Source organism: Salvelinus alpinus, chromosome 35 (genome assembly GCF_045679555.1).
Source record: "Salvelinus alpinus chromosome 35, SLU_Salpinus.1, whole genome shotgun sequence".
NCBI lineage: Eukaryota > Metazoa > Chordata > Actinopteri > Salmoniformes > Salmonidae > Salvelinus > Salvelinus alpinus.
Window position 1 is genome coordinate 9,450,078 of NC_092120.1, and position 26,074 is coordinate 9,476,151.

Genomic DNA, 26,074 nt, shown 5'->3' on the forward strand with positions numbered 1-26,074 from the left:
GGAGGGTACTATGGTGTTAAATGCTGAGCTGTAATCGATGAACAGCATTCTCACATGGGTATTCCTCTTGTCCAGATGGGTTAGGGCAGTGTGCAGTGTGGTTGCGATTGCGTCGTCTGTGGACCTATTGGGTCGGTAAGCAAATTGGAGTGGGTCTAGGGTGTCCGGTAGGGTGGAGGTGATATGGTCCTTGACTAGTCTCTCAAAGCACTTCATGATGACGGAAGTGAGTGCTACGGGGCGGTAGTCGTTTAGCTCAGTTACCTTAGCTTTCTTGGGAACAGGAACAATGGTGGCCCTCTTGAAGCATGTGGGAACAGCAGACTGGGATAAGGATTGATTGAATATGTCCGTAAACACACCAGCCAGCTGGTCTGCGCATGCTCTGAGGACGCGGCTGGGAATGCCGTCTGGGCCTGCAGCCTTGCGAGGGTTAACACGTTTAAATGTTTTACTCACCTCGGCTGCAGTGAAGGAGAGCCCGCAGGTTTTGGTAGGGGGCCGTGTCAGTGGCACTGTATTGTCCTCAAAGCGGGCAAAAAAGTTGTTTAGCCTGTCTGGGAGCAAGACATCCTGGTCCTCGACGGGGCGGATTTTCTTTTTGTAATCCGTGATTGACTGTAGACCCTGCCACATACCTCTTGTGTCTGAGCTGTTAAATTTCGACTCGATTTTGTCTCTGTACTGAGACTTGGCCTGTTTGATTGCCTTGCGGAGAGAATAGCTACACTGTTTGTATTCGGTCATGCTTCCGGTCACCTTGCCCTGGTTAAAAGCAGTGGTTCGCGCTTTCAGTTTCACGCGAATGCTGCCGTCAATCCACGGTTTCTGGTTTGGGAATGTTTTTATCGTTGCTGTGGGTACGACATCGTCAATGCACTTCCTAATGAACTCGCTCACCGAATCAGCATATTCGTCAATATTGTTGTTGGACGCGATGCGGAACATATTCCAATCTGCGTGATCGAAGCAGTCTTGAAGCGTGGATTCAGATTGGTCGGACCAGCGTTGAACAGACCTGAGCGCGGGAGCTTGTTGTTTGAGTTTTTGTTTGTAGGCTGGAATCAACAAAATGGAGTCGTGGTCAGCTTTTCCGAAAGGGGGGCGGGGGAGGGCCTTATAAGCGTCGCGGAAAACACTATCAACATACAGCTGGCTGGTTATACGCTGTATCGGCAGGATAGAAGCCGCGTCTGGTAAGACAAGGGGCGGCAGACTATGTATTTTTGTAAATAACAGCTGGTGCACGATATCTAAGGAAGTCTCGAGGTTTTGCTCGCCTGAGGTAGAGTATCTCATGATAAGCTGTAGACCACACTATCTACCTAGAGTTTTCATCTGTATTTTTCGTAGCTGTCTACATACCACCACAGACTGATGCTGGCACTAAGACTGCACTCAATGAGCTGTATTCTGCCATAAGCAAACAGAAAAACGCTCACCCAGAGGTGGCACTCCTAGTGGCCGGGGACTTTAATGCAGGGAAACTTAAATCGGTCTTACCAAATTTCTATCAGCATATTAAATGCGCAACCAGAGGGAAAAAAACTCTGGACCACCTTTACTCCACACACAGAGACGCATACAAAGCCCACCCTCCCCCTCCATTTGGCAAATCTGACCATAATTCTATCCTGATTCCTGATAAAAAGCAAAAATTAAATCAGGAAGCACCAGAGATTCGATCATTAAAAAAGTGGTCAGATGAAGCAGATGCTAAGCTACAGTACTGTTTTTCAAGCACAGACTGGAAAATGTTCCAGGATTCCTCCGATGGCATTGAGGAGGAGTACACCACATCAGTCATTGGCTTCATCAATAAGTGCATCGATGATGTCTTCCCCACAGTGACCGTACGTACATACCTCAACCAGAGTCATGGATTACAGGCAACATCCGCACTGAGCTAAAGGATAGAGCTGCTGCTTTCAAGGAGCGGGACTCTAACCCGGAAGCTTATAAGAAATCCCGCTATGCCCTCCGATGAACCACCAAACAGGCAAAGCGTCAATACAGGACTAAGATCGAATCGTACTACACCGGCTCTGATGCTCGTCGGTTGTGGCAGGGCTTGCAAACCATTACAGACTACAAAGGGAAGCACAGCCGAGAGCTGCCCAGTGACATGAGCCTACCAGATGAGCTAAACTACTTATATGCTCGCTTCGAGGCAAATAACACTGAAACATGCATGAGAGCACCAGCTGTTCCGGAAGACTGTGTGATCACACTCTCTGCAGCCGATGTGAGTAAGACCTTTAAACAGGTCAACATTCACAAGGCCGCAGGGCCAGACGGATTACCAGGACGTGTACTGCGAGCATGCGCTGACCAACTAGCAAGTGTCTTCACTGACATTTTCAACCACTCCCTGTCCGAGTCTGTAATACCAACATGTTTTAAGCAGACCACCATAGTGCCTGTGCCCAAGAACACTAAGATAACCTGTCCAAATGACTACCGACCCGTAGTACTCACGTCTCTAGCCATGAAGTGCTTTGAAAGGCTGGTCATGGCTCACAACACCATTATCCCAGAAACCCTAGACCCACTCCAATTTGCATACCACCCTAACAGATCCACAGATGATGCAATCTCTATGGCACTCCACACTGCCCTTTCCCACCTGGACAAAAGGAACACTATTCATTGACTACAGCTCAGCGTTCAACACCGTAGTGCCCTCAAAGCTCATCACTAAGCTAAGGACCCTGGGACTAAACACCTCCCTCTGCAACTGGTTCCTGGACTTCCTGACGGGCCGCCCCCAGGTGGTAAGGGTAGGTAACAACACATCCGCCACGCTGATCTTCAACACCGGGGCCCCTTATGGGTGCGTGCTCAGTCCCGTCCTGTACTCCCTGTTCACTCATGACTGCACGGCCAGGCATGACTCCAACACCATCATTATACAACAGTGGTAGGCCAACAGTGGTAGGTCTGATCACTGACAACGAATGAGACAGCCTATAGGGAGGAGGTCAGAGACCTGGCCATGTGGTGCCAGGACAACAACCTATCCCTGAACGTGATCAAGACAAAGGAGATGATTGTGGACTACAGGAAAAAGAGAACCAAGCACGCCCCCATTCTCATCGACGGGGCTGTAATGAAGCAGGTTGAAAGCTTCAAGTTCCTTGGTGTTCACATCACCAACAAACAAACATGGTCCAAGCACACCAAGACAGTTGTGACAGTCCCCAGATCCTCAAAAGGTTCTACAGCTGCACCATCGAGAGCATCCTGACCGGTTGCATCACCGCATGGTATGGCAACTGCTCAGCATCTGACCGTAAGGCGCTACAGAGGGTAGTGCGTACAGCCCAGTACATCACTGGGGCCAATTCCTGCCATCCAGTACCTATATACTAGGCGGTGTCAGAGGCAAGCCAAAAATATTTTCAAAGACTCCAGCCACCCTAGTCATAGACTATCCTCCCTGCTACCACACGGCAAGCGGTTCCGGAGCACCAAGTCTAAGTCTAAGAAGCTTCTAAACAGCTTTTATCCCCAAGCCGTAAGACTCCTGAACATCTAATCAAATGGCTACCCAGTCTATTTGCATTGTCCCCCCCCCGCGCCTCTTTACACCGCTGCTACTCTCTATGTATTATCTTTAACCACTTTAATAACTCTACCTACATGTACATATTACCTCAATTACCTTGACTGACCGGTGCCCCGCACATTGACTATGTACCGGTACCCCCCTGTATATAGTCTCGCTATTGTTATTTTACTGCTGCTCTTTAAATACTTGTTACTTTTTTTTTACTGCATTGTTGGTTAGGGGCTCGTAAGTAAGCATTTCCCAGTACACCTGTTGTATTCGGCGCATGTGACTAATAAAATTTGACTTGAGTTGATTTGATTTGAAACACACACAGACAAGAGCACACACACCTCTGATCCAAGTGTGGGGAATAAACAGAGCTCTCAACACTTCCCTCTTCAGCTGTCAATCACACTACTGCAAAGATCTCATTCACCTCATTTGCTCACATTGTATATAGACTTATTTTTCTACTGTATTATTGACTGTATGTTTTGTTTATTCCATGTGTAACTCTGTGTTGTTGTATGTGTCGAATTGCTATGCTTTATCTTGGCAGGGTCGCAGTTGCAAATGGGAACTTGTTCTCAACTAGCCTACCTGGTTAAATAAAGGTGAAATAAAAAATAAAATAAAAAAAGATAGAGAGAAAGGGGTAGGGGCAGCAAAATAACTGTGTGAGATGTGTGTGTTTGTGTGAGAAAGATGTGTGATTCTCTGACTCAGATAATTACATGTTACAGAGTTTGACTTCAGCTCAGTCATATTTGATTTGCGCAGACTAATGAATTCATTACGGTTTTAATTGCATCACCTTTGGTTGATAAATGCAAGTGTAATATCAGCACTGTGCCCCTGCAACAGGACCACACAGGCAAGCAGGCACGCACACACAGGGAGAAAAATACAGTCTGGGCACTAAAAGCTAAACTCAGACTAAAGGACATTCTGATCCAGATGCACATTCAGTCTACTCTGGTGATTGAGTGCCTATATGGTGTTGTAGTAATGAAGTCCTGAACACACACACACACACTAACTCTCTCTCAGGTTGCCCACCTCTCTCCCTGTGGATTAGAGGCAGCTGTTTTCCTTTATGGTCATTACTGATCTGCACATTTGATAATTATTAACACACACACCCAAGTGATTGGAGAATTTGATAATTACTAACCATCTGGAGCACCATTCTAGCTAATTACCTAGAAAGAACGAGCGGGAGAGAGAGATATGTGTAGAGGGAGGGAGAGATCTTAAAGGGAAATGTCACCGCTGGGGTGTTTTTTCTGTCTCCCTACATAATTATGTGTGATGAGAGGGTGATTCAGACATAATTATGCACTATTGCGGTATTTTAGAATTTTTGTTCAACCAATGATTGCGCCTGCTGTCTGATCTAAAAATGAATGGATTCATGTTTTGTAGCAGTTTGTGTGAATTCTGTGTTTTGCCGATTGCACGATCACGCTAGCTGCGAGGAGATATGTTTGTCCTTGTTCAATAGAGCCATTGGACTTGTCTCAAGAATGTTCCTATCTGCCAGTACATTGCTGGATATCTAGGTTGACTCATTTTTAAAGATTACAGCCAACGGGAGCCCTACTTCCTTGTTCCCACCCTCTGTACGTTCACAGGTTCATGGGAGCTATGTTAACGTGCAGTGTCTATCCGAGATTGCTAAATAATTAGTTACAATGGCTGCTTCTGATGATTCCTTTTTCCAAGAAGAGCTGGATGACAATTTATTTGTTGCTATTTTACATAGGAACATACAGCCCTATTTATTTGATCCAGAATACACTGAAGAGCAAGAAAGAAAAATAATTGCGAGACCAGCAAGTAGTGGCAGCAGCCCAAACCAGCTGGAACAGGACTCGGGAGGGCAAATGACAAATAAGTAAGTTGCTTTGCTGTCGGTACCGAGCTACTGTAACAATACCAGATCTCTTTATACGCAAGGCAATATTGTTCAGTACAGTACAATTTAGTGATCGATTCAGCCATAACGGCCTTGCTAGTACCACAACAAGCCTAACTAGCCTAGCTAGCCTCAGTGCCTCTCATTAGGAAAAAAGAAGAAGAAATGTTTTGATGATGATGGCATAGAGTAAAGGAATTACTTTGGCTTTATGACTCATATTAGTATTGGAGTAACTATACCTGTGTGTTGTAGCTAGCTGTAGTGTGTCTGTGAGATTTCTCGTATTGTACACCATGCTGCTACAGTAGGAATACAGACAGTACACAACGATTGCCCATGCTTGTCTAATAATGTCTTCCTCTCACAGACAATACCACTTTGATACAAAAAAGATGATGACTCTTAAGAGATGTGAAAGGTCTCATAATAACAATCTCCCCTTGTATCAAAGTTACTCTGAACACTTCACTGCACCACTTAAAAACACACCATGTGCAAGTATTCCCTCGCAAATGGTGTAGTATTTGTTATAAGCTTTAGTAGTATATTTTTCTTCTACTGTACATACAGTACCAGTAAAAAGTTTGGACAAACCTACTAATTCCAGAGTTTTCTTGATTTTTATTATTTTCTGGGTGAGAGAATGCCAAGCGTGTGCAAAGCTGTCATCAAGGCAAAGCGTGGCTACTTTGAAGAATCTCAAATATATTTGGATTTGTTTAAAACTTTTTGGTTACTAGATGATTCCATATGCGTTATTTCATCGTTTTGAGGTCTTCACTATTATTCTAGAATGCACAAAATAGTAAAAAAATAAATAAAAAAACCCGGGATGAGGTGTGTCCAAACTTTTGACTGTGTCATAAATTGGCATAACTGTTCCTGCTGTGTAAACTCACCTTGAGAAAAATAAACGTTGTTTTGAATACAGGCCGTGTCTACTTATTTGCTATCTTGACAGACTAATTTACTGAAGCATGTTTGCTTTCCATCAAATTAAAGTTCAAATGATACACCAACTCCCTGCATCATTTATTTTTGCATTAAGCTTGAAGCTAGTTTATCCAAATACATTTCAAGAATTTCACAATGAATTGATCCAGAAGTTGTCATCGACACTTTATTGGTTTCTGATACAGCTGTAATCGTTTAGTCACTTGTCAGTACATTTGCAAGAAATATAAAACACCACTATATACAATGCACTTGGAAAATATTCAGACCCCTTGACTTTACCCATTTCGTTACGTTACAGCCTTATTCTAAAATTGATTAAATTGTTTCCCCCCCTCAATCTACACACAATACCCCATAGTGACCAAGCAAAAACACATTTAGACATTTTTGCAAATTTATAAAAAAATAAAGAACTGAAATATCACATTCACACAAGTATTCAGACCTTTTACTCTGTACTTCTTTGAAGCACCTTTGGCAGCGTTTACAGCCTCGAGTATTCTTGGGTATGACGCTACAAGCTTGGCACACATGTATTTGGGGAGTTTCTCCCATTCTTCTCTGCAGATCCTCTCAAGCTCTGTCAGGTTGGATAGGGAGCGTCGCTGCACAGCTATTTTCAAGTCTCTCCAGAGATGTTGGATCGGGTTCAAGTCCGGGCTCTGGCTGGGCCACTCAATGACATTCAGAGACTTGTGCCGAAGCCACTACTGCGTTATCTTAGCTGTGTGCTTAGGATCGTTGTCCTGTTGGAAGGTGAACCATCACCTTAGTCTGAGGTCCTGAGCACTCTGGAGCAGGTTTTCATCAAGGATCTCTCGGTACTTTGCTCCATTCATCTTTCCTTCAGCCTGACTAGTCTTCCAGTCTCTGCCGCTGAAAAACATCCCCAGACAATGTTGCTGCCACCACCATGCTTCACCGTAGGGATGGTGCCTGGTTTCCTCCAGACGTGATGGTTGGCATTCAGGCCAAATAGGAAAATCTTGGTTTCATCAGACCAGAGAATCTTGTTTCTCATGGTCGGAGAGTCCTTTAGGTGCCTTTTGGCAAACTCCTAGCGGGCTGTCATGTGCCTTTTACTGAGGAGTGGCTTCCATCTAGCCACTCTACCATAAAGGCTTGATTGGTGGAGTGCTGCAGAGATGGTTGTCCTTCTGGAAGGTTCTCCCATCTCCACAGAGGAACTCTGGAGCTCTGTCAGAGTAACCATCGGGTTCTTGATCACCTCCCTGACCAAGGCCATTCTCCCCCGATTGCTCAGTTCTAGGAAAAGTCTTGGTGGTTCCAAACTCCTTCAATTTAAGAATGATGGAAGCCACTGTGTTCTTGGGGACCTTCAATGTTGCAGAAATGTTTGGTACCCTTCCCCAGATCCGTGCCACGACACAATCCTTTCTCTGAGTTTTACGGACAATTTTTTCAACCTCATGGCATAGTTTTTGCTCTGACATGCACTGTCAACTGTGGGACCTTATATAGACAGGTGTGTGCCTTTCCAAATCATGTCCAATCAATTGAATTTACCACAGGTGGACCAATCAAGTTGTAGAAACATCTCAAGGATGATCAATGGAAACAGTCTCATAGCAAAGAGTCTGAATACTTACGTAAATAAGGGGTCTTTTTATTTTTAATACATTTTCTAAAATCTCTAAAAACCTGTTTTCACTTTGTCATTATGGGGTATTGCGTGTAGATTGCTGAGGATAATGTTTTCTTTAAATCCATTTAAGAATAAGGCTGCAACGTAACAAAATGTGGAAAAAGTCAAGGTGTCTGAATACTTTCCGAAGGCACTGTCCATACAGTTAAAGTCAGAAGTTTACATACACCTTAGCCAAATACATTTAAACTCAGTTTTTCACAATTCCTGACATTTAATCCTAGTAAAAATGTCCCTGTCTTAGGTCAGTTAGGATCACCACTTTAGTTTAAGAATGTGAAATGTCATTATAATAGTAGAGAGAATGATTTATTTCAGCTTTTATTTCTTTCATCACATTCCCAGTGAGTCAGAAGTTTACATACACTCAATTAGTATTTGGTAGCATTGCCTTTAAATTGTTTAACTTGGGTCAAGTATTTCATGTAGCCTTCCACAAGCTTCCCACAATAAGTTGGGTGAATTTTGGCCCATTCCTCCTGACAGAGCTGGTGTAACTGAGTCAGGTTTGTAGGCCTCCACACTTTTTCAGTTCTGCCCACAAATTTTCTATAGGATTGAGGTCAGGACTTTGTGATGGCCACTCCAATACCTTGACTTTGTTGTCCTTAAGCCATTTTGCCACAACTTTGGAAGTATGCTTGTGGTCATTGTCCATTTGGAAGACCCATTTGCGACCAAGCTTTAACTTTCTGACTGATGTCTTGAGATGTTGCTTCAATATACCCACATAATTTTCCTTCGTCATAATGTCATCTATTTTGTGAAGTGCACCATTCCCTCCTGCAGCAAAGCACCCCCACAACATGATGCTGCCACCCCCGTGCTTCACGGATGGGATGGTGTTCTTCGGCTTGCAAGCCTCCCCCTTTTTCCTCCAAACATAACAATGGTCATTATGGCCAAACAGTTCTATTTTTGTTTAATCAGACCAGAGGACATTTCTCCATGTGCAGTTGCAAGAAGTAGTTTGGCATTTTTATGGCAGTTTTGGAGCAGCGGCTTCTTCCTTGCTGAGCGGCCTTTCAGGTTGTGTCGATATAGGACTTGTCTTACTGTGGATATAGATACTTTTGTACCGGTTTCCTCCAGCATCTTCACAAGGTCCTTTGCTGTTGTTCTGGGATTGATTTGCACTTTTTGCACCAAAGTACTTTCATCCCTAGGAGACAGAACACGTCTCCTTCCTGAGCGGTATGACGGCTGCGTGGTCCCATGGTGTTTATACTTGCGTACTATTGTTTGTACAGATGAACGTGGTACCTTCAGGCATTTGGAAATTGCTCCCAAGGATGAACCAGACTTGTGGAGGTCTACAATTTTTTTTCTGAGGTCTTGGCTGATTTCTTTTGATTTTCCCATGATGTCAAGCAAAGAGGCACTGAGTTTGAAGGTAGGCCTTGAAGTACATCCACAGGTACACCTCCAGTTGACTCAAATTATGTCAATTAGCCTATCAGAAGCTTCTAAAGCCATGATTTTCTGGAATTTTCCAAGCTGTTTAAAGGCACAGTCAACTTAGTGTATTTAAACTTCTGACCAACTGGAATTGTGATACAGTGAATTATAAGTGAAATAATCTGTCTGTAAACAATTGTTGGAAAAATTACTTGTGTCATGCACAAATTAGATGTCCTAACCGACTTGCCAAAACTATAGTTTATTAACAAGACATTTGTTTTGTGGTTGAAAATCAAATTTTAATGACTCCCAACCTAAGTTCATGTAAACTTCCCACTTCAACTGTATGTACAACAGCTAGCAATATATATACCACAATGCAGTTGTGAGCATACTAGGCATTTACATATTATATTACAAAATATGGATGTTGTGTTGGTTGAATGTTCCAGGCAGGTTCCTGAATGTTTTTCAGCTGGTGACCCTCTTCTTGTGTTGGGTAATGATAGCTGGTTTAGCAGGCTTTGGCGCTGTGGTGATGTTGGCAGAGATGTTTAGTGGAGCTGTGACTCTGGCTCCTTGTAGACAACCGTCTGCTCTTTTCTGCACTTCACAGCCATGTGGCCTCTCGTACACTTTTTCACCCCCCACTGCTTCGACCTCTTGCAGAAGATTTGTTTGTACTGCAAGTCTCCTGGAAAGGCATTAAGACTGATCATGAGGATGTGTAAAACATGAAGACTGATTATGAGGATGTGTAACCATACAATGATCTGTGTTCATCTGTAAACAAAAAAAGGGTACAATAGATTGATATGTGTTTCGTTACACTCAGTCAATAATGGGGCATTGAGATGGGCTGTTAGCAAAGATGAGAAAAGTTTAGTGTACAGCTTAGTGTATTGGTGATTTTGTTTTCTAAAGAGGGTATTGTGCTTTCATAAATACCTTTGGCTGCCCTGGCTTGTTTCAAAGTCAGATGATGTTGAGCTTGAGCTTATTCCAGGCTGAAAGCTTTCATCCAATGGGTCTACAGGCGCTGTACTACTAAAGCCGGTGTCAAAGCCATCATCATCAGCAGGATTAGTGTGTAGGACACACAGAAGTCAGTGATTAAGCAACATTTTACTACTTTGTCCCCATCAATACACATTCAAACAAGATACTATATCCACCCACCCCATTCATGTCAATAGATCATGCATACTAACCTTCACACAATACCCACCTCCAACAGACACAAGTCAGTCACCCACACCATCCCCTCCTTACTAATACCTATTTTTCCCAATTTAGACTTCAAGCCTTGCATGAACAATCAACTAAGCCTCCATAATACAGAGAAAGCTACAGTAGAAGTTGTAGCCTACTTGTAAACACACCAACTATGACAACAAGACACGGACCATGTTTGTTCCTAGCTCCAGTTTATTTATTTGCTCATCATGGAGTCATGGAAAGATTTAGTAGATTTTAGGTTCTTGGTGCTGAGCTTGATGCCGCTGCAGATGTTGATGGGATCATACTCTAAAGAACACATAGCCACGTTAGCCTCTGCGATAGTTAGTTAGCTAGCTAGCTAATGGTTAGCTAACATAACCTAACGAAGCTAATGTTAGCTTGCAAAGTTAAAAATCACATGGCCAGATAGCAGCTGGCTAATTACATTGTTATGCTTTGAAATGTCTAGCCAGCATATTATGAACGCTAGCTAACTCGATTTTGGTTTAGATAAACAAATGTAGTTCTCTAGTTAGTTAGCTAGGTAAAGTTAGCTACGTTACCTCAGCTTAACTTATTTTCTGCTGCGCGGATCGAGTGCCTTCCGCTTTGAGGTGAAGGGGAATTTCAATGGAATATCATCACTTTTCAAAGCTCAACGACATTGCAACCCCATCAGTTGATTCAGTTCCGTTTCGAAATCCTCTGTCTGAAAGTGCTGGCTGCAAACACAGACATTTTGATTTTTCTTACGTCAACTGTATACATCTCCAAATCGCAATGAATTCTGGACATTGTGGTTTGCTTACAACCAGGAAATGTAGCTGGCCGTTTCTACCGGTGAGATGCAGAAACACTTGTATTTGTGTGTAATGAGGAAATTTAAAATGTTTACTACACATATGATATGTTAATAACATATTAATGGACATATATAGTGAAATAGAGCAGCAGTGAAATTTCCATTTTAAGAAAATGCACTCACAACCACAAATCAATATGGAAGAAACATAATTGGTGTATAGATAGAAGTTATGGTTCATCTCTGAAAACATGTTTTGTGTTGCTACTAACTTCTCTATTTTTCACCATGAATCTTGTTCTGGAGGCAGCTTTGCATAGTAGTCACTAGCTGGCACAGCCACAAAGTCATAAAATCTGATTTTAAACCTAACCATAACCATACTGCTAACCCTAATGCTTAACCTTAACCTCCAATTAAGACCTAAAAGCTCATTCTTGTCTTCATGGATTTCTTCAATAATAGCCCATTTTGATTTTGCAAGCTGACCTATCCAGGACAAGACTCATGACAATAAACGTCAACCTGCCCTTTGCTCTCTTTGTTTTTTTCCGTACATTCCCCTTTGCCATCCTTTTCCCTCTCTCCTCAGCTATCATCTCAACTTTTTAGTTTCACAATTTTCTTTCTTTCTCTGCCCACTACCTGTTCTCTCATCTCTCACTCCATATTGCGTTTCTCCTTTCATCTCTCTGCCCCATAATTTTTTTAGCAGGTCAACTGATCAGTGGTTGGACCATCCTCTGTGCTTTAGGTGTGTGTGTGTGTGTGTGTGTGTGTGTGTGTGTGTGTGTGTGTGTGTGTGTGTGTGTGTGTGTGTGTGTGTGTGTGTGTGTGTGTGTGTGTGTGTGTGTGTGTGTGTGTGTGTGTGTGTGTGTGCGTGCGTGCGTGTGTGTGTGTGTGTGTACGTGGTTGTGCCTGCACGTGTTTGTGTTTGTGCCTGTAGCCCTATGTGTGTATGTATTTGTGCACGCATATGTGTGTATGTGTGTATTTATATTAAATCAAAGTGTTTTGATTTGATTACCGTTTGTATTTCCATGTTTATGTATGAGATCAGGTCAGAGATAACCCTGAAAGAGCACCGTGCATCAATACCAACAACTCAGAGACACACACACAGACCATAAAAAAATTGAAACGAAACATGCAACAATTTCAATGATTTTACTGAGTTACAGTTCATATAAGGAAATCAGTTAATTTAAATACATTCATTAGGCCCTAATCTATGGATTTCACATGATTGGGCAGGGGCTCAGCCATGGGTGGGCCTGAGAGGGCATAGGCCCACCCACTTGGGAGCAAGGCCCACCCACTGGGGAGCCAAGCCCAGCCAATCAGAATGAGTTTTTCCCCACAAAAGGGTTTTATTACAGACATAAATACTCTTGTCTCAGACGATCCCGGAGGTGAAGAAGCCGGATGTGGAGGTCCTGGGCTGGCCTGGTTACACCTGGTCTGCGGTTGTGAGGCCACAGCGTTAGAGGCGGCTTATGGTAGAGAAATGAACATGAAATTCTCTGGCAACATCTCTGGTGGACATTCCAGCAGTCAGTATGCCAATTGCACGCTCCCTCAAAACCTGAGACATCTGTGGCATTGTGTTGTGTGACAAAACTGCACATTTTAGAATGCTTTTTTATTGTCCCCAGCACAGGGTGCACCTGTGTAATGATCATGCTGTTTAATCAGCTTCTTGATATGCCACACCTATCAGGTGGATGGATTATCTTGGCAAAGGAGAAATACTAAGAGAGGTGGAAACAAATTAGTGTACAAATGTGAGAGTAATAAGCTTTTTGTGCATATAAACAATTTCTGGGATCTTTTATTTCACCTCATGAAACATGTTGCTTTTATATTTTTGTTCAGTATATTAGAGATAGATATTACACATAGAGAAATATAGTAGAGATAGACAGTAGAGATGGACAATAGAGATGGACAGTGGAGAAGGACAGTAGAGAAGGACAGTGGAGATGCTGTAGACAAGTAAAAGCAGAGATAGCCAATAGATACAAACAGGCAATATGGGGAACATTAACAATGAAGAGAGAGTTTGGACAGAACTCTTTATTTCCCACACCACTGCAAAGAGCCTCTGGGTTGTTTTGTATGCGGGCCCATTGCCCACGTTGTGAATGTGTGTATGTGTGTCTTCTCTGGCTGTGAGGTATATCCATGTCCTGCGGTGTTGGATTACTCATTAAATAGAGAAGAACGGAGGAAGGAGAGGAAGGGAACCCCTCCAAAGATGAAAAGTATGTAGGCGGTGTGTGTGTTGTGTGTGCGTATTTTGAGTATTTATACATTTCCCATCTGACTCTTGGGAAGTGGATAAAGGGCCTCGTTGCCAAACTCCGAAAGTATCCCTTTAAACATTTCACAGTCTTCCATTGTCTCCAAGCCCAGAGGCCAGGAGCAAGTAGCATCAACATAGTTCTACTTTCCTATTTTTCCTTTCCATGTGTCTGACTCACTATTTCTCTCGCTGTCTATCTCTGCTTTGTAACACATTGATTTTGTAGTCAGTCCATAGCGTACTGAATCTGTGTTGTATTAGAAGTTTACTGGGAGGGGAATGCTTTCAAATAGTTAAGGAAAATCCAAAACAGGGACTTCAGACTTCAAAACACATGAAAAAAATAGACAAAGACAAACGTCTCTGTTACTCAGTCCTTATTAGTGTCCATTCACTGTTGTAGCAGTAGGGAACTTCTGTGTGTGTGTGTATGTGTGTGTGTCAGTGTCTGTGTGTCTGTGTGGGATTAAATCAAATCAAACTTTTTGTCACATGCGCCGAATACAACAGGTGTAGACCTTTCCATGAAATGCTTACTTACAAGCCCATAACCAACAATGCAGTTCAAGAAGGAATTAAGACAATATTTACCAAATAAACTGAACTGAACAATAAAAAATTAATAATAAAAAAGTAACACAATAAAATAACAATAACGAGGCTATGTACATGGGGTACCAGTACCGAGTCAATGTGCAGGGGAACAGGTTAGTCGAGATAATTTAGGTAGCGGTAAAGTGACTATACATAGGTAATAAACAGCGAGTAGCAGCTGTGTAAAAACAAATGGGCGGTGTAAATGTAAATAGTCCGCGTGGACATTTTATTAATTGTTCAGCAGTCTTATGGCTTGGGGGTAGAAGCTGTTAAGGAGCCTTTTGGTCCTAGACCTGGCGCTCCGGTACCGCTTTCCGTGCGGTAGCAGAGATAACAGTCTATGACTTGGGTGACTGGAGTCTCTGACAATTTTTTGGGCTTTCCTCTGACACCGCCTAGTATATAGGTCCTGGAAGGACGCTTGGCAGTGATGTTCTGGGCCGTACGCACTAATCGCTGTAGCACCTTACAGTCGGATGCTGAGCAGTTGCCATACCAGGTGGTGATGCAACCGGTCAGGATGCTCTCGATGGTGCAGCTGCAGAACTTTTTGAGGATCTGCGGATCCATGACAAATCTTTTCAGTCTCCTGAGGGGGAAAAGGTGTTGTCATGCCCTCTTCACGATTGTCTTGGTGTGTTTGGACCATGATAGTTCATTGGTGATGTGGACACCAAGGAACTTGAAACTTTCGACCTGCTCCACTAACGCCCCGTCGATGTTAATGGGGGCCTGTTCAGCCCGCCTTTTCCTGTAGTCCACAATCAGCTCCTTTGTCTTGCTCACATTGCCAGGTCTCTGTCCTCCTCCATATAGGCTGTCTCATCGTTGTCGGTAATCAGGCTTACCACTGTTGTGTTGTCAGCAAACTTAATGATGGTATTGGAGTCATGTTTGGCCACACAGTCGTGGGTGAACAGGGAGTACAGGACGGGACTATGCACGCACCCCTGAGGGGCCCCAGTGTTGAGGATAAGCGTGGCAGACGTGTTATTGCCTACCCTTACCACCTGGGGGCGGCCCATCAGGAAGTCCAGGATCCAGTTGCAGAGGGAGGTGTTTAGTCCCAGGGTCCTTAGTTTAGTGATGAGCTTTTTGGGCATAATGGTTTTGAACGCTGAGCTGTAGTCAATGAACAGCATTCTTACATAGGTGTTCCTTTTGTCCAGGTGGGAAAGAGCAGTGTGGAGTGCAATTGAGATTGCGTCATCTGTGGATCTGTTGGGGCGGTATGCAAATTGCTGCTGTTGATGTGAGCCATGACCAGCCTTTCAAAGCACTTCATGGCTACCGACGTTCATTTAGGCAAGTTACCTTCGATTCCTTGGGCACAGGGACTATGGTGGTCTGCTTGAAACATGTAGGTATTACAGACTCGGTCAGGGACAGGTTGAAAATGTCAGTGAAGACACTTGCCAGTTGGTCCGCGCATGCTTGGAGTACACATCCTGGTAATGCGTCTGGCCCCGCGGCTTTGTGAATGTTGACCTGTTTAAAGGTCTTGCTCACATCGGCTACCGAGAGCGTTATCACACAGTCGTCCGGAACAGCTGGTGCTCTCATGCATGCTTCAGTGTTGCTTGTCTCAAAGCGAGCATAAAAGGCATTTAGCTCGTCTGGTAGGCTCGCTTCACTGGGCAGCTTGCGGCTGGGTTTCCCTTTGTAGTCCATAATAGTTTTCAAGCCGTGCCACATCCGACGAGCGTCAGAGCCGGTGTAGTAGGCTTCCATCTTAATCCTGTATTGACGCTTTGCCTGTTTGATGGTTCGTCTGAGGGCATAGCGGGATTTCTTATAAGCGTCCGGATTAGTGTCCCGCTCCTTGTAAAGCGGCAGCTCTAGCCTTTAGCTCGATGTGGATTTTGCCTGTAATCCATGGCTTCTGGTTGGGATATGTACGTACGGTCACTGTGGGGACGACGTCGTCAATCCACTTATTGATGAAGCCGATGACTGAGGTGGTATACTCCTCAATGCCATTGGATGAATCCCGGAACATATTCCAGTCTGTGCTACAGTAGAAAAACAGTCCTGTAGCGTAGCATCCGTGTCATCTTACCACTTCCGTATTGAGCGAGTTACTGGTACTTCCTGCTTTAGTTTTTGCTTGTAAGCAGGAATCGGGAGGTTAGAATTATGGTCAGATTTGCCAAATGGAGGGAGGAGGGAGAGCTTTGTATGCATCTCTGTGTGTGGAGTAAAGGTGGTCTAGAGATTATTTTCCTCTGGTTGTACATATGACTTTCTGGTAGAAATTAGATAAAACGGATTTAAGTTTGTCTGCATTAAAGTCCCCGGTCACTAGGAGCGCCACTTCTTGATGAGGATTTTCTTGTTTGTTTATGGCCTTATACAGTTGGTTGAGTGCGGTCTTAGTGCCAGCATCGGTTTGTGGTGGTAAATAGATGGCTATGAAAAACATAGATGAGAACTCTTTTGGTAGATAGTGTGGTCTACAGCTTATCATAAGGTACTCTACCTCATGCGAGCAATACCTTGAGACTTCTTTAATATTAGACATTGTGCACCAGCTGTTATAGACAAATAGACACACACCCTGCCCCTTGTCTTACCAGACGTAGCTTCTCTGTCCTGGCGATGCATTGAAAATCCCACCAGCTCTATATTATGCAGTGTGTGTAGCTGTCCAGTACAACAGGTAATCAATGTAGCTTAATGCTTTTACAGGAGCAAGTAATGTCCACACACATACACCACACACACACACACACACACACACACACACACACACACACACACACACACACACACACACACACACACACACACACACACACACACACACACACACACACACACACACACACACACACACACACACACAAAAAGACCCACAGTATGCATGTTTTAAGTTCACTTCAGTTTAGCAGCTCAAGTTAACTTACTTCTCAGGTAACGGAGAATGTGTGTGTATCAGAAGCTTGTGATTTATGTAGATGAGTGTCGTCGTCCGTAGAGGAGGATAATTCCCAGGCCTAACTAGTGGCTGAATGATTCATCAGTCTGGCTGCGGCAGGCATCAATAATCGATGGCATAGCAGGGCATGCAGGATTCCGCTCCCCGTGATTAAAAGTGCCCCACTTCAGATCTAAACGCCTCACTTCCTCTCTTCTCCTCTTCCTGCAGGGTTTAAAACACACCTCTACACACACACACACACACAAACACACACACCACTTAACTTCCCCTTCACAGCTAATCCATCTCTACTCTTTTATTTTAACATCATCTCACCTTAGACACACACACACAAGCTTTTATTTATTTATTTAGCCTTTATTTAACTAGGCAAGTCAGTTAAGAACAAATTCTTATTTACAATGACGGCCTACCAAAAGGCCTCCTGTGGGGACGGGGACGGCTGGGATTAAAAACAAATAAATAAAACAACATATCAAGGCAGCAACACATGACGACATAGCATGGTAGCAACACAACATGGTAGCAGGCCAAAACATGGTACAAACATTATTGGGCACAGACAACAGCACAAAGGGCAATAAGGTAGAGACAACAATACATCACGCAAAGCAGCCACAAGCTTAACATTGCCTCATCACTACCTTTCCTTCTATACAATCATCCCTTCACTTTGAAATCTGTTTCTTTACAGTAAATTCATCACAGAGAGAAAGAGGGAGTATGAGAAGATAAGGAGTCAATGGGGAGAAGAGAGGGAGAGGGATAAGAAAGGGAGAGGGATAAGAGAGAGAGAGGGAGAAGAGAGGGAGAGGGATCTGGAGAAGAGAGGGAGCTGGAGAAGAGAGGGAGATGGAGAAGAGAGGGAGAAGGAGAAAAGAGGGAGAAGAGAGAGAGAGGGGGCAGAGAGGGAGAAAGAGAAGAGAGGGAGAAGGGAGGGGGGGAGAAGAGAGGGAGAGGGAAAAGAGAGGGAGGGAGAGGGAGAGGAAGAAGAGATGGAGAAGAGAGGAAGAAGAGAGGGAGTCAAGGGGGAGGGGGAGAACTGCTGGACCTTTCCTTCCTGAGACACACTCAGAGATCTCACCACCCCCCCCTCTCTCTCTCTCCTTCCCCCCTCCCCCTTTCTCACTCCTTCTCCCTCTCCTCTCCCCCTCTCTCTCTCCAAGCTGTATGTGGGTGTTGATGTGACAGAACAAATCTGGGCCGATTAGGAAACATCACCCCTCCACATTTTACTCCATACTATACATACTAATGCATAACTACAGAGACAGAGAAAAGAGAAGGGGAGAGAGAGAGAATGTGTGTGTGTGTGTGTGTGTGTGTGTGTGTGTGTGTGTGTGTGTGTGTGTGTGTGTGTGTGTGTGTGTGCATGCCTGCGTTCCTGCGTTCCTGCCTCGTTTCCTGCCTGCGTTCCTGTGCGTGCATTGAAATATGTTCCACATAATCGTGTTACTTTCCTGTAAAATGAGGATGTTTGATGCCGGAGATGGCATTTAGGCATAAAGTGGAGAGACGTAATGAACAAGAAAAACAGAGTGAGGGAGAGAGGATGAAGGGATGGATGTATAAAGGTGTTAGTTGAACCAGTCTGTGGAGAAGTGTAGGTGATAGAGTGTATGAGGCGATGTGTGTAGAGAGACGGTCAAAAGGAAACCAGTCAGTTTGAGAAGCAGAGAGTTAAAGTATGATATTATTGTACAGAGGGATGAGCTGAAAGACTGGATGGGGAAAGGGGAAAGAGGGAAATAAGATCAAATGAGGGGAGAAGCAGGAGAAAAGAATAGAAGGGGTGAGGATGGAAGTGGAGTGGGTGAGGAGGGAGGGAGTAAAAGGGATGAGGATGGAGGGAGGGAGAGAGAGAATGGGGATAAAGAGGGAAAGTGGCTATGGCTACCCTTGGGGACACAGGCTGTGTGGGAGTTTAAAGAAGCGGATTCACAAACATCTCCTTTTCTCTCTCTCTTTAATTGGTTTGTGATGTTTTCTTAAAGCAGAGAGAGAGAAAATCTCTAATTCAGAGCATTAGTTGCAGCTACAGAAGTACCCTCCTCCAACACACACATCATGGAAAGCCCTAGAGAGCACAGAAAGAGCAGAGCAGCGGGGTCAAAACAGTACATTATGAGTCACAGGAGAGAACACACAGCTGTTTAAATGGTAGTGAGTGTTCTGTGTGTGTGTGTATGTCTGTATGTCTGTGTGTTTGTGTGTGTGATGGTCTTCTAGGAACTTCTGTCTTGTCCTGCTCTTTGTGTGGTCTTTCTTATGAGATAAAAAAAAGCATACAAAGAGAGGGAAAGAGAAAGGAGAGCGAGAGGGGTATGATAAATGATCAAAAAGAAGAATAGAAGACATGTCCCAGGGACTTGCTGTGTGTGGCTTCAGAGAGAGAGACTGCTGTTCAGGTATTCATGTGCGTAATCATGCAGCTGTAGAAAGGGCTTCGAACAGGCAGTTGTTTATTCATCAGTTCCTCCCGTCATCTACCCATCCGCTCCCTCCATCTCTCTTTAGGATCTAACTGTGGCAGTTGTACTGTTCTTCGTCTGTCTGGAACTGTCCTTTATGTCCTCTCTGTGTAGCTGATATATGTCTGTGACTGTTCAACTAGAAAGGCCTTATGTAAGGCACCGTACACTTATGTTCACTCAGTACAATAATGCTATAGATCAGGGCTCTACAACCCTGTTCCTGGAGAGCTCCCGTCCTGTATAAGGAGAGCCCTGCTATAGATGGTGGGAAAGAGGAGACAGAAATCATGTTTGATGAACAGTGATAAAATACAGAAGAATGGAACAGAGAGGCAGATGGGGGAGAGAGAGAGAGGATGAGGAGATGGAGGTAGAAAGTTGTTAGTGTGAGCCAGCCTGTGGAGAAGTGTAAGGGATAGAGTGTATGAGGTGATGTGTGTAGAGAGACTGTCAGAAGGAGACCAGTCAGGTTGAGAAGCAGAGAGTTAAAGTATGATATTATTGTACAGTGGGAACGAGCTGAAAGACTGGATGGGGAAAGAGAGGGAAAGAGTGAAATAAGAGAAAATGAGGGGAGAGAGCAGGAGAAAAGGAGAGAAGGGGTGAGGATGGAAGTGGAGGGAGGGAGATTAGGATGGAGTTAGGGAGAGAGAGGGGGGATAAAAAGGGAAAGTGCTAGCTGTGCCACTAGAGATTCTGGGTTCAAGTCCAGGCTCTGTCGCAGCCGGCCACGACCGGGAGGCACATGGAGCGGCGCACAATTGGCCCAGCGTCGTCCGGGTTAGGGAGGGTTTGGCCGGCAGGGATATCCTTGTCTCATCGCGCACTAGCAACTCCTGTGGCGGGCCGGGCGCAGTGCACGCTGACACGGTTGCCAGGTGTACGGTGTTTCCTCCGACACATTGTGGCGGCTGGCTTCCGGGTTGGATGGGCATTGTGTCAAGAAGCAGTGCGGCTTGGTTGGGTTGTGTTTCGGAGGACGCACGGCTCTCCGAAAAACAGAAAGTGGCTATGGCTAGCCTTGTGGAACAGTCTGTGTGGAAGTTTAACGAAGTGGATACACAAACATCTTTCTCTCTCTCTCTCTAGAGAGAAAGATGTTCTCTCTCTAATTAGTTTGGGATGTTTTCTTAAAGCAGAGAGAGGGAAAATCTCTAATTCAGAGCATTAGTTGCAGCTACAGAAGTACCCTCCTCCAACACACACATCATGGAAAGCCCTAGAGAGCACAGAAAGAGCAGAGCAGCGGGGTCAAAACAGTACATTATGAGTCACAGGAAAGAACACACAGCTGTTTAAATCAAAATCAAATCAAATTTTATTTGTCACATGCTTGGTAAACAACAGCTGTAAATAGGTGTAGACTAACACTGAAAGGCTTACATACAACAATGCAGAGAGATTTTTTTTTTTAATTATATAAAAATGATAACTTGGCTATACACGAGGTACCAGTACCGAGTCGATGTGCAGGGCTAGAAGGTAATTGAGGTAGATATGTACAGTACCAGTCAAAAGTTTGGACACACCTACTCATTCAAGACTTTTTCTTTATTTTTACTATTTTCTACATTATAGAATTATAGTGAAGACATCAAAACTATGAAATAACACATATGGAATCATGTAGTAACCAAAAAAGTGTTGGTATGTTTTATATATGTTTTATATTTGAGATTCTTCGAAGTGGCCACCCTTTGCCTCGATAAAATTTGATTTGATTTGATTTTGACAGCTTTGCACACTCTTGGCATTCTCTCAATCAGCTTCATGAGGAATGCTTTTCCAACAGTCTTGAAGGAGTTCCCACTTATGCTGAGCACTTGTTGGCTGCTTTTCCTTCACTCTGCGGTCCAACTCATCCCAAACCATCTCAATTGGGTTGAGGTTGGGTGATTGTGGAGGCCAGGTCACCTGATGCAGCACTCCATCACTCCCCTTGGTCAAATAGCCCTTATACCAGCCTGGAGGTGTATTTGGGGTCATTGTCCTGTTGAAAAACAAATGATAGTCCCACTAGGCGCAAACCAGATGGGATGGTGTATCGCTGCACAATGCTGTAGTAGACATGCTGGTTACTGTAAGTGTGCCTTGATTTCTAAATAAATCACTGACAGTGTCACCATCAAAGCACCCCCACACCATCACACCTCCTTCTCCATGCTTCACGGTGGGAACCACACATGTGGAGATCATCCGTTCAACTCTGCGTCTCACAAAGACACGGCGGTTGGAACCAACAATCTCAAATTTGGAGTCATCAGACCAAAGGACAGATTTCCACCGGTCTAATGTCCATTGCTTGTGTTTCTTGGCCCAAGCAAGTCTCTTCTTCTTTATGGTGTCCTTCAGTAGTGGTTTCTTTGCAGCAATTCGACCATGAAGGCCTGATTTCACGCAGTCTCCTCTGAACAGTTGATGTTGAGATAAGTCTGTTACTTGTACTCTGTGAAGCATTTATTTGGGCTGCAATTTCTGAGGCTGGTAACTCTAATGAACTTATCCTCTGCAGCAGAGGTAACTATGTGTTCTTTTTCCTGTGTCGGCCCTCATAGGAGCCAGTTTCATCATAGCGCTTGGTGGTTTTTGCTACTGTACTTGAAAAAAAAAAAAAAGTTATTGAAATTTTTCCGGATTGACTGACCATCATGTCTTAAAGTAATGATGGACTGTCGTTTCTCTTTGCTTGTTTGAGCTGTTCTTGCCATAATATGGACTTGGTCTTTTACCAAATAGAGCTATCTTCTTTATACCAACCCTACCTTGTCAAAACACAACTGATTGTCTCAAACACATTAAGAAGGAAATAAATTCCACAAATTACTGTTTAACAATGTACAGCTGTTAATTGAAATGCATTCCAGGTGATTACCTCATGAAGCTCATTCAGAGAATGCCAAGAGTGTGCAAAGCTGTCATCAAGGCAAAGGGTGGCCACTTTGAAGAATCTCAAATATAAAACAAATATAAAATATGATTCCTTGTGTGTTATTTCCTAGTTTTGATGTCTTCACTATTGTTCTACAATGCAGAAATAGTCAAATAAAGAACAACCCTTGAATGAGTAGGTGTGTCCAAACTTTTGACTGGTACTGTACATATATTGTAGGTAGGGGTAAAGTGACTAGGCAACAGGATAGAAAATAAACAGTAGCAGCAGCGTATGTGATGAGTCAAAAGGGTCAGTGCAGACAGTCCACCCATCTTGTGACGACCCTCCCACTCTGTCTGCCATATTCTTTCTCTTTGCTCTTGTTTTCCTTATTAGGATGTCGGCGGGCGGAGCTGGGAGGGTCGTCAGCGACATGGGACACACTTGGGCCCGGGTGTGTCCCGGGATAAATACACCTCTTCCCCATTCATTGAGGAGACTCTCTCCATGCAGACACACTGTTAGATTTTGGTTGTGGCATTTTTGTGGACATTTTGTTTGTTTGCTTTGGCACCTTTCAACATCTCTCATTATCACATTTATGCAGGCAACCACTCACTTACACTACTGATTACTGACTACACACACCATTGTTAATTGTATTTAGCTTACTTCAGTTAATAAATATATTTTGTTATTCCTTTTCTCCACTTTGTCTCCCTTTTTGTTACGAACTTGGAGCTGGTTCGTGACAATCTGCTCTCATCTCTCTTTGGGATCTGACTGTAGCAGTTGTACTGTTCTTCGTCTGTCTGGAACTGTCCTTTATGTCTCTCTGTGTAGCTGATATATGTCTGTGACTCTGTTCAACTAGAAAGGCCTTATGTAAGACGCTATAGTTCACTCAGTACAAGAATCCTGTAGCTGGAGGGAAAGAGGAGACAGAAATAATGTTTGATGAACAATGATAAAATAAAGGAGAATGGAACAGAGGCAGATTGAAAGAGGGATCTGACTGACTCTCTGGCCAGGGTATAAAGGATTGATGGACAGGTAATTAATTATTGATTATTTGATTGGACTGATCATTGATTTATGACTCTTAGATGAGAGGAACATGTTTTGTTCTTGTCGCTGTTGTGTGTGTTGCGCGTCTCCTTTTCATTCCTATCCAATCTGGATGTGATAGGTCACACTGCTCTCTGTCTCTCATATATTTTCACAGCAGGTAGACTGGAGTGTAAAGTAGACACCATTATCTATTCTCTGACACATGCTGATCAGTCACAATGGCAGCTACACACTGTCTGATTCTACCAGTGACATCTCCAGCAGGTTGGTTAGGGACACGGTCATTCTCAAACACGCAGTCAATAGCTACATTGTTCCATTTGGAAATGCTCCAGCATCCAGTAATCTTTTCACAGATCTATGTTCCCTGCTAGTGCTGCTGTATTCTCAGATCTGTACGTTCAGCCTTTACTATGATGGCAAAACATCAGTATCTAGTTATAACAGATCTGTGTTTTTGGCCAGAGCTACAGTATCCAGTTTTGAAAACATTTTGGCTGTTGGTGTAATGGCAGGTAAGTCTCCATCCTGCATCCTTCATATCTGTTTGTTGGCTAGTATATCAACAGTATCTAGTTTTCAGACATCTGTTTCTGGCCTTTCTATCTTGTCCTTTCATCTGTTTTGGCCATTTCTGTAACCGATGGGGATAGGCACACACACACACAATAGGAGGGTTTTAGTGAGACCTCAGCAGTAAATGCGTGTCTCTTAGATACAGGGATGTCTTTGTCCCATCGCGCAATAGCGACTCCTGTGGCGTGCACGCTGACACGGTTGCCAGGTGCACAGTGTTTCCTCCGACACATTAAGTGGGCATTGTGTCAAGAAGCAGTGCGGCTTAGATGGGTTGTTTGAGGACGCATCGCTCTCGACCTTCACCTCTCCCGAGTCCGTACGGGAAATGCAGCAATGAGACAAGACTAACTCCCAATTGGATACCACGAAATTGGGGAGGAAACGGGGTAAAAAAAAAAAACATAAAAGAAATTGACTCAAGTGAAATCCACCCAGTAAAATACTACTTGTGTAAAAGTATTCGGTTTTAAATATACTTAAGTATCAAAAGTAATTTCTAAAATATACTTAAGTATCAAAAGTAAAAGTATAAATCATTTCAAATTCCTTATTTACCAACCAGACTGCACAATTATCTTGTTTTTATATTTATGGATAGCCAGGGGCAATCTCCAACACTCTGAAATAATTTACAAACAAAGCATGTGTGTTTGAGTCCACCAGATCAGAGGCAGTATGGATGACCAGGGATGTTCTCTTGATAAGTGCCTGAATTGGAAAAAATGTCTGTCTTGCTAAGCAATCAAAATGTAGTGAGTACTTTTGGGTGTCAGAGAAAATATTTAGGAATGTAGTGAAGTAGAAGTAAAAGTGGTCAAATATAAATGGTAAAGAACAGATACTTTACTTTTAGTATTTTTACATACAGTTGAAGTCGGAAGTATACAAACACTTATGTTGGAGTCATTAAATCTCGTTTTTCAACCACTCCACAAATTTCTTGTTAACATACACTAAATTCCAGAAAATGATGTCATGGATTTAGAAGCTTCTGATAGGCGAATTTACATAATTTGAGTCAATTGGAGGTGTACCTGAGGATGTATTTCAATGCCTACCTTCAAACTCAGTGCCTCTTTGCTTGACATCATGGGAAAATCTAAATAAATCAGCCAAGACCTCGGAAAAAAAATTGTAGACCTCCACAAGTCTGGTTCATCCTTGGGAGCAATTTCCAAATGCCTGAAGGTACCACGTTCATCTGTACAAACAATAGTACGCAAGTATAAACACCATGGGACCACGCAGCCGTCTTACCGCTCAGGAAGGAGATGCGTTCTGTCTCCTAGAGATGAACGTACTTTGGTGCGAAAAGTGCAAATCAATCCCAGAACAACAGCAAAGGACCTTGTGAAGATGCTGGAGGAAACAGGTTCAAAAGTATCTATATCCACATTAAAACGAGTCCTATATCGCAATAACCTGAAAGGCCGCTCAGCAAGGAAGAAGCCACTGCTCCAAAAGCGCCATAAAAAAGTCAGACTACGGTTTGCAATAGCACATGGGGACAAAGATCGTACTTTTTGGAGAAATGTCCTCTGGTATGATGAAACAAAAATAGAACTGTTTGGCCATAATGACCATCGTTATGTTTGGAGGAAAAAGGGGGAGGCTTGCAAGCCAAAGAACACCATCCCAACTGTGAAGCACGGGGGTGGCAGCATCATGTTGTGGGGGGGCTTTGCTGAAGGAGGGACTGGTGCACTTTACAAAA

General features: G+C 43.6%; 1 protein-coding gene and 1 long non-coding RNA gene across 5 annotated transcripts in view; one reads left to right on the plus strand and one right to left on the minus strand.

The window, feature by feature from the left end:
- Positions 1 to 26,074, plus strand: part of LOC139564695 (G patch domain-containing protein 8-like) — a 68,959-nt gene that overhangs the window by 10,338 nt on the left and 32,547 nt on the right. The window lies entirely within an intron of this gene.
- LOC139564696 (uncharacterized) lies at positions 6,569 to 11,555 on the minus strand. 4 transcript variants are annotated; one of them, XR_011672806.1, is made up of 3 exons: positions 11,283 to 11,555; positions 10,447 to 11,025; positions 6,569 to 10,192 (listed from the first exon to the last, which is right to left on the minus strand). It is a non-coding gene; the product is annotated as an uncharacterized lncRNA (long non-coding RNA). The 4 variants fall into 4 exon arrangements; XR_011672808.1 differs by having other exon boundaries at positions 10,447 to 10,542; positions 11,283 to 11,498; XR_011672807.1 differs by having other exon boundaries at positions 10,447 to 10,545; positions 11,283 to 11,498.